Source organism: Hyperolius riggenbachi, chromosome 9 (assembly GCF_040937935.1).
Source record: "Hyperolius riggenbachi isolate aHypRig1 chromosome 9, aHypRig1.pri, whole genome shotgun sequence".
Classification (NCBI taxonomy): Eukaryota; Metazoa; Chordata; class Amphibia; order Anura; family Hyperoliidae; genus Hyperolius; species Hyperolius riggenbachi.
Window position 1 is genome coordinate 19,506,081 of NC_090654.1, and position 8,466 is coordinate 19,514,546.

The window sequence follows — 8,466 nt, forward strand, 5'->3', positions numbered from 1 at the left end:
TATACTGCAGCTCAGGTGTTTTGTGGCTACGCTTGTTATGGGAGTGAAGTGCATGATAGCCACACTTGTTTTATGACCAGTGGCATAGCAATAGGGGGTGCAGAGGTTGCGACCGCATCGGGGGCCCTTGGGCAAGAGGGGCCCCGAGGGGACCTCCTTTAACCACTGTATTAGCTCTCTATTGGCCCTGTGCTGGTAACAATCACTGCTATAGATGTTCCCAATCCTCTTGTACCTCTGTCACTGGTGCCCCTTATCAGTTGTTTTGTATAGAGTGCTTCGGGGGCCCCAATGTAAAACTTGCAAGTAAAAGGGTGTGAACATTGATGGAGAGAATCAAAGTTTTCCTGGGGGTCACCATAATTTGTAGTTATTACACTACCGATTTATCGATTTTCCTGTTTGATTCCCTGGAGTTTCAATCACTCTGAACGAATCTGCTGGGAGTCAATTCCCCCAACATGTCCGACCAATCGACTTTCCATTGATTCTGGCCAAAAAAATAATTGAAAGTATCGATTGGATGGGATGGAAGAGTTAGGTTGACTGAGAGAGGGGCAGAAGTTGCAGCCGATCGATTGCCCATAGCGTTACATTGAATGGATTTTCTAAAGATATCATGCCGAAATATATTGAAAATCTATGTGCAGTGTGTGTGGATGGCTTCAATCTCTCTCTGATCGGATTCAGGGATCGATTGTTTTGTTACATCATGTGGTCATCTACTGGTGTGTGGCTACCTCAAGTATCTATCTATCTATCTATCTATCTACCTATCCATCCATCCATCCATCCATCCATCAGAAATCAGATCAGACGTGTCAGAAAAAATCGATTTGACCCGTCTATCTGATGGGAAATTGCATGGTGTATACCAGGCATTACGTACCCAGACCTTATTTGCTGACCTTTTACTGACGGCTACTGCATATAGTCTTGCTCCTACGCTACATGGACACATCACAATCTATCACAGGGAATAGATAGATAGATAGATAGATAGATGATACATAGATAGATAGATAGATAAATAGATAGATAGATAGATAGATAGATAGATAGATAGATAGATAGATAGATAGATAGATGATACATAGATAGATAGATAGATGATACATAGATAGATAGATAGATAGATAGATAGATAGATAGATGATACATAGATAGATAGATAGATAGATAGATAGATAGATAGATAGATAGAGCGATAGATAGATAGATGATACATAGATAGATAGATAGATAGATAGATAGATAGATGATACATAGATAGATAGATAGATAGATAGATAGATAGATGATACATAGATAGATAGATAGATAGATAGATAGATAGATAGATAGATGATACATAGATAGATAGATAGATAGATAGATGATACATAGATAGATAGATAGATAGATAGATAGATAGATAGATAGATAGATAGATAGATGATACATAGATAGATAGATAGATGATACATAGATAGATAGATAGATAGATAGATAGATAGATAGATGATACATAGATAGATAGATAGATAGATAGATAGATAGATAGATAGATAGATAGATAGAGCGATAGATAGATAGATGATACATAGATAGATAGATAGATAGATAGATAGATAGATGATACATAGATAGATAGATAGATAGATAGATAGATAGATAGATAGATAGATAGATGATACATAGATAGATAGATAGATAGATAGATGATACATAGATAGATAGATAGATAGATAGATAGATAGATAGATAGATGATACATAGATAGATAGATAGATAGATAGATAGATAGATAGATAGACACATATTTATATACAGGATATAATTTATCAGAAGGCTCTTCCCTTAAGGTGGCCAAACACATATCAGATTTTCCCATCAATCAGTGAGGGGGAAAATGTGTAGGGGGAGGGTCTATTAGATGCATAGTCTTTATTTGTAACTTTATTTTCATCGTTAAAACTTTCTGTTTAGCACTTTTTTTCTTTTTCCAAATTAAGACTAAATGGGCCAGATGCAATTCACTTTTTCACCTGACTTTTTTCCTAGGAGATAATATTTTCATCTTCGATTAAAATAACTTTTCAGTACTTTTCAACTAAAAAAAGTACCAAAAAGTAGGTGAAAAGATACTATCAAAATTATTTTGAGTATTTTCTTGTTTTCTGGTGGCTTAAAAGGCATTTTATTGACAAGTTTAAAAATATCACCTAGGAGAAAACTCAGGTGAAAAAGTGAATTGCATATGACCCAATGTCTGAGCTAAAAATTCGAACTATGATTCAAATATGAAGCCAGACACATAGGCCTCAATTCCCTAAGCTTTTTATCAAACACTTTATCAAACGTTTGATAATTTAACTCATGCGTAAAATCTAATTTTGAATTCACAAAGGTGTTATAGATTTATTGAACGTTTTATCGATAAAACATTAGATAAATCTATAACACCTTAGTGCATTCAAAATTAGATTTTACCCATGAGGTAAATTATCAAACGTTTGATAAAGTGTTTGATAAAGCTCCATGAATTGAGGCCAAAGAGTGTCGCAATGAAGCCTGATGTACAGTCTGGCAAGGGCGATGAGAAGCTGAGTTAAAAAAAAAGATTTTCCCAGCAATATCTAGCCAATTCGATCACACTGATCTAATCTGATAGAAATCAATGCCGTGGCCAGCCTAATCGATCGGGCAAAATCGGTTGAATTGGTTGAGTGCTGTGGCCGAAAAATATTGATTGGCGGCAGATCAGTAGCGGCTGCAGATCGATGGCTCATAGCGTCACACTGCATCAAACAGTGCAATCCTGCGGTTGGCAGTGTGTGGCAGTAATAGATTGCTCTCAGATTAGATTTGATCTGACAGGGATCTATCTGATGGTCGAATCTGGTGACCATCTGTAAGTGTATGGCCAACTTTGGTGATTTAGCGGACTTCACTGATGTTTAATACTGGGAATATATGATGAGATTTTCTGTCAAATCTACTGTCAGATCAATTATTTCCGACAGATCCAATCTCATTTCTAATCGATTTTCCAATCAATTTTCCATAGAAGTGAACGGAAAATCCATCGGAAAATCCATCGGAAATCAGATTTGACCTGTTGGAAATAATTGATCTGACAGAAAATCTCATTGTGTGTTCCCAGCATTAAGCAGTCACATGCATCATAGATGAAGATCTTTGCATTGAGAAGGATATCGTCTTTTTAGTTTATAAGTTTAGTTTTATACATCTGGTAATTGTGTACTCCATTGTCTATCTGATCTCAAAGTGGAGGCAGATTATGTCAGCAGTGGCAGAGCTAAGGAGCTGTGGGCCCCGATGCAAGTTTTACAATGGGGCCCCCCAAGCACTCTATACATAACAATTGATACGGCGCACCAAAACCTGCCAATGGCAACTACAGTGTCAGAGGTACAAGAAGGGGATGGGGAGCAGTTTGTTAATGATTACCACTATTCAAAGTATCTATAGAAGTAATTATTATGAGCACAGTACCAATAGAGAGCTAATACTGTAGTTGAGGGAGGGCCCTTCGGGGCCCCTCTGGCCCCAGGGCCCCGATGCGGTGGCTACCACTGCAACCCCTATTGCTACGCCCCTGGATGTCAGCCAGGCAGAAAACCTGTTTTGGTATGATTTAATTCACTGGCTGCCGACTAAATCACTGCAGGTCTCTGAGTGTACATGAGTGATTTCTTCTGAGACGTTTCTTAATAATTTACTAATTATGACTATACCACTGCGGGCAGCACGATGGCATAGTGGGCAGCATGGTGGCATAGTGGTTAGCACCCCCGCCTTGCAGCACTGGTCCCCAGCCTGGGCACAAACCGCACAGAGTTTGTATGTTCTCCCAGTGTCTGTGTGGGTTTCCTCCGGGCACTCCGGTTTCCTCCCACATCCCAAACAAACGTACAGATAAGTTAATTGGCTTCCCCCAAATATTCCCTAGACTACGATACATACACTACACGATACATAGACATATGACTATGGTAGGATTAGATTGTGAGCCCCTCTGAGGGACAGGTAGTGACAAGACAATGCACTCTGTACAGCGCTGCGTAATATGTCAGCGCTATATAAATACTAAATAATAATAATAATTGTCTATCTGACAGAAAAGTGGAGGCATAGATTATGCCAACTAGGCAGAAAACCTGTTCTGTTATGATTTAATTCACTGGCTGGCCTACAAAATCACTGCAGGTCTCTGAGTGTACATAAGTAATTACTTCGGAGACTTTCCTTAATAATTATAGCAATATAATAAAGCTATTCAAACCGCTAAACAGGAATATTATTATTATTTTGTATTTATATAGCGCTGACATCTTCCGCAGCGCTGTACAGAGTATATATTGTCTTGTCACCTAACTGTCCCTCAGAGGGGCTTACAATCTAATCCCTACCATAGTCATATGTCTATGTATGTATCATGCAGAGCATGTATCGTAGTCTAGAGCCTATTCAGGGGAAGCCAATCTGTATATTTTTGGGATGTGTGAGGAAACCGGTGCCTGGAGGAAACCCACACAGACATGGGGAGAACATACAAACTCCATGCAGATAGTGCTCTGGCTTGGATTCGAACCGGGAACCCAGCATTGCTAATATATATATACTATCTACTGTATATATGTATTTTCATATGGGAAGCTGTGTGAAGTCAGACTGGATGTAAAGGAAAGGAGGGGACTGTGCCTGTAATTTATAGAATTAGGGCAGTTCTTTGCATTAAAATAACTTTTTCCCTACAAGGTCTAATTGTTAGGAGTAACCTGTGGCAGTTTTCCACGTAACAATGACTTTTTTTGTTACCTACAGCATTAATGTCAACATGAAATAAAGACATATTGTGTTCTTCAATTAAAAAAAATTAGCAGGCAGAACTTTGTTGCCGACCATAAAATATTTTTATAATACTAATCAAAAGCATGAATAAAAAAGTCACCTATTTTATAAAGAAATGGATATCTAAATCCCGATCTAGCCACATCAACATAAATTAATCTTTTCTTCCCCTAAAGCACATTAGTATTCCTCAACGCCAAACCTTTTAAAAAGAACATATCAACAATAACTCAATGAAATGAATTGAACATTTAATTAAGTTGCCTTTTAAACGGGTTATATATCTCAAGGCATCCGACAGAACGGGACTGCACAGCAATCAAAGCAATTCAGAAAGAAGGTTTTTGTCTGACTGTTTTCCAGGGGAGAGAATCATGTAACTTATATAAGCCAATGTAGGAAATCACTGACACTTGTACAATTAATAAATAATTGACAAAGACGAGATCAACTTAAAATAATTAGGCGAATTTACAGGAGAGAAGGCATATAGTAGATGGAAAAGAGGGACGAAAACCAGCTTTAGCAAGGATAACGTTAGAAACATGCATAATATGTTAGCGCTTTATAAATACAATAAATAATAATAAAAAAAGCATGGAAAGCAAAAAGTTCTAAAAAAAAAATTAAAACAGTGGAATTTTTGGGGAAAAAAATTACAGTAAAAACAAAAACAGCAGGAAATGACAGTACAGTGATATTATTGACTACATAAAACATGACGAATACCTAAAGATTCAAAACTAGTACAGATTTAGAGAAATTACAAAAAGTGGTGAGATTGTATATAATTTGGTGCATGGAAGTGATATATAAATATAAAACCACACAAAAAATTATATTACAATAAAAAATGACAATAATTATAATAATTTGTAAAAAGAGGTTAAAATATAAAAAAACATTACAGTAGTTTCAAACTGAAAAAAATATATATATATAATTGAGAGCTATTCGAGCTCATTAAATATAAAAAGTAAAGAAAAATAAAACATTGAAGCAAACGGTGATGTGAAATTCTATGTGTTGGTTTAAGGAGGGGATTAGAAAATGTGTCCAGGAGTTGAGGGAGGAAAAGTAGGAATGCACAACGTACCTACTGAGCGTTAATGGTAGGAGGTGTGCTGGCTGGATGCTGTGTCAGTAATAGAGCCTCTGTTCTCTTCTCTGAATGATGCTCTGTTCCCTTGCCTTGAACACTTCTCCCCATGCATTTAAGGCTATGCTTTTCTCAAACAGTCCTTGGCCTTTCTAATTGGCTGCCACCAATGAAGGGGCGGGGACTAAGAGCGAGACGTACCTTTTTTTGCCAAGAAAGTGAAAACAGAAAAAAAAAATACAAGAAACTCAGCTATTTAAAAAAATACCCTTTAATATTTTACATCTAGGTCTTCCTTGTGACAAATGGGTTAAATCGTCACCATTTCGAGATTATATCCCCCTTGCGTTGTAGTAGATACAGTACGACGCCTTCGCCAGGGATACGCTCGCTGCGTCCATTTTTGTTCAAAGTTTTCCATGTTTTCCAAAGTTACCGAGTTGATTTAGGAGAACCGTTTACTTCAAACACTCCTAATTGAATGTTAGTATTGGTTTTCATGTCTAATCCACAAGTCTGTTTTTGTGCCTAGGCAATATATATATGAAAAGTTTATATTCATATTTCTCTGAATATAGATTGCCTTGATCCATCACATGCCTGCAGCACCTAAGTTAGCATCCAGCCTGGCAGTTTGGTAGTAACACTGCTATTTGCAGTATACTGGCATCGCACGTCAGCTGCACTGTATCCACAAACTAATCCACAGATTGAGCTTTCAGAGCACCTCATTCATTCAAATCTAATCCAAACCTGATTCGCTAAATCCTCAGATCCTATTCTCTGCCTTGGCAGGTCTCTAAATATGTAAAATGCAGATTGCCTATCCTGTAGAGCGAGCGCACAAATGAGCCTAAAGGAGTTTTTACTCTAATAGAGAGAAGAGAGAAAAAAAAACTCACTTCACCCAATCTCTTCGACATCGACCTCTGCAGAAAATGGCAGATTTAGGAAATAGTGCTAAACTACGGCACTATGGTGTTTACTGTTTGTTTCTCTGGCAGTGCCAGGCTTGGGCAGCATACAGTGTGTGCCTGCCTGGAGATATGTGATGCGATAGTGTAGGTATGTTTTGCAGGAGGAGAGAGAGGAGACAGAGGATGTCACGCATAGCCTTAGGGTCCCATGTCCTCAACTGAGCAATTGCTGAAAACACTGTGCAATTGTTGGCCCCCTTCTGTTAGAGAGAAGGAGAAGAAGAAAAAAAAAAACCTTGCAACTGGCAACTGTCTTCCCAGGGGAGCAAAGTTATAAAATCCCACGGATACATTAACTACGAACTTACGGCTGCTACAAAAATTACCATTGTCCCCAAAGTTAGGAAGCTGGAGAGAGAGAGGCGTCTGTACAGTTACGTGCTGGGTGAGAACTTCTGAGAACGAGGAACAAAACCAAAAAGTTGAATTACTTGATTTGACAGCTTGCCACACTTCTACCTAACCCTTGTCTTCTCCCCGACTGTGGTTGGTGAGAATAACTAAATAAATAAAATTGATTGCATAATCCCCACCACTACCGCACCAAGGGGGGCTGAGTTGAAACGTCAGTTTGGGAATATTTTTTCTTGCAGATCCCTCTAGAAGAAACTGATGAGTCTTTTGGGGTCGAAGTTGGTGTGCTGTCACTAGATAACACATGGACCTTGTTGATGACCGCGCTGCCTAAATTTGCAGCCACTTAAGTTTTACACGAAGCAAGGTCCGGCCGGTGGATTTTGATAGATTTTGCTTATTTTGATTCCCAGTAGCTGTGCAAAGATTTTCACCCCTCGAGTACCTGAGCTTTCTCTCCCTCCCCCTTTTTTTGAAGACAACGCAGGCTTTTGTCCTAAGGGCAGGCCGCTCGCATATAGACCTTCCATTGTCCTGTCTTATTGGCGTAGCCAGGCTAGGCCGAAAGCCTGCACAATGAAATCTTACATACAGTAAAAAGGGGACATTAAAAAACTCTCCACAATAACTCTTGTGTTTAAAAAAAAAAAGGAGCAATGAAAGTTTGATAAGGGATACACAGCCCCCCCTCCTCTTCCTCTCCTCCCTCCCCGGGATTGAAAACAGTGAATATCTTTCTAAGGCCTGGCTCATGGGTCTTTTTTTTTCTTGATTTTCGGCTTGTCTTTGTGTGTACGCTCTTTGTTTGTTCCAGGTGAACCGAAATCATGTGATATGAAAGGGGGACAGAGCTGCTTATTATAAAGGGTTTTTGGGCTCTGCCGAAGGCTGTCAGTGAGAAGATGCGAGCTCGGGGGAAACAGCTATCTGCCTTCGGGGACCAGGTCGTGTGCCATCTAAAGGCTTTGGGTACATAGGACATCTCTACATGTGGAAGGGGACAAGTCTTTTCATGTCTGTGCCATATGCCTTGTAGGGTAAGCCTACAGATACATAAGGAGGACATGCCAAGGATCCTGGAGCGTGGTTTGCCCGGTGGAATTTTCCCAAATTATTCAACTAACGGGGACAGCAATGAGGAACATCATGGCACCTGGATTGGACGGGATGGAAGCATAA

At 38.9% G+C, this 8,466-nt stretch overlaps 1 protein-coding gene across 3 annotated transcripts in view; it reads right to left on the minus strand.

Annotated features, from left to right (window-relative positions):
- SOX10 (SRY-box transcription factor 10) overlaps nucleotides 1-6,135 on the minus strand; it is a 26,348-nt gene extending 20,213 nt beyond the window's left edge. For all 3 annotated transcript variants that reach the window (XR_011023834.1, XR_011023835.1, XM_068252087.1), the window contains exon 1: nucleotides 5,954-6,135. The gene's annotated coding sequence lies outside the window, so the exon portion shown is untranslated. The remainder of the gene's footprint in view (nucleotides 1-5,953) is intronic.
- Nucleotides 6,136-8,466: the final 2,331 nt, after the last annotated feature.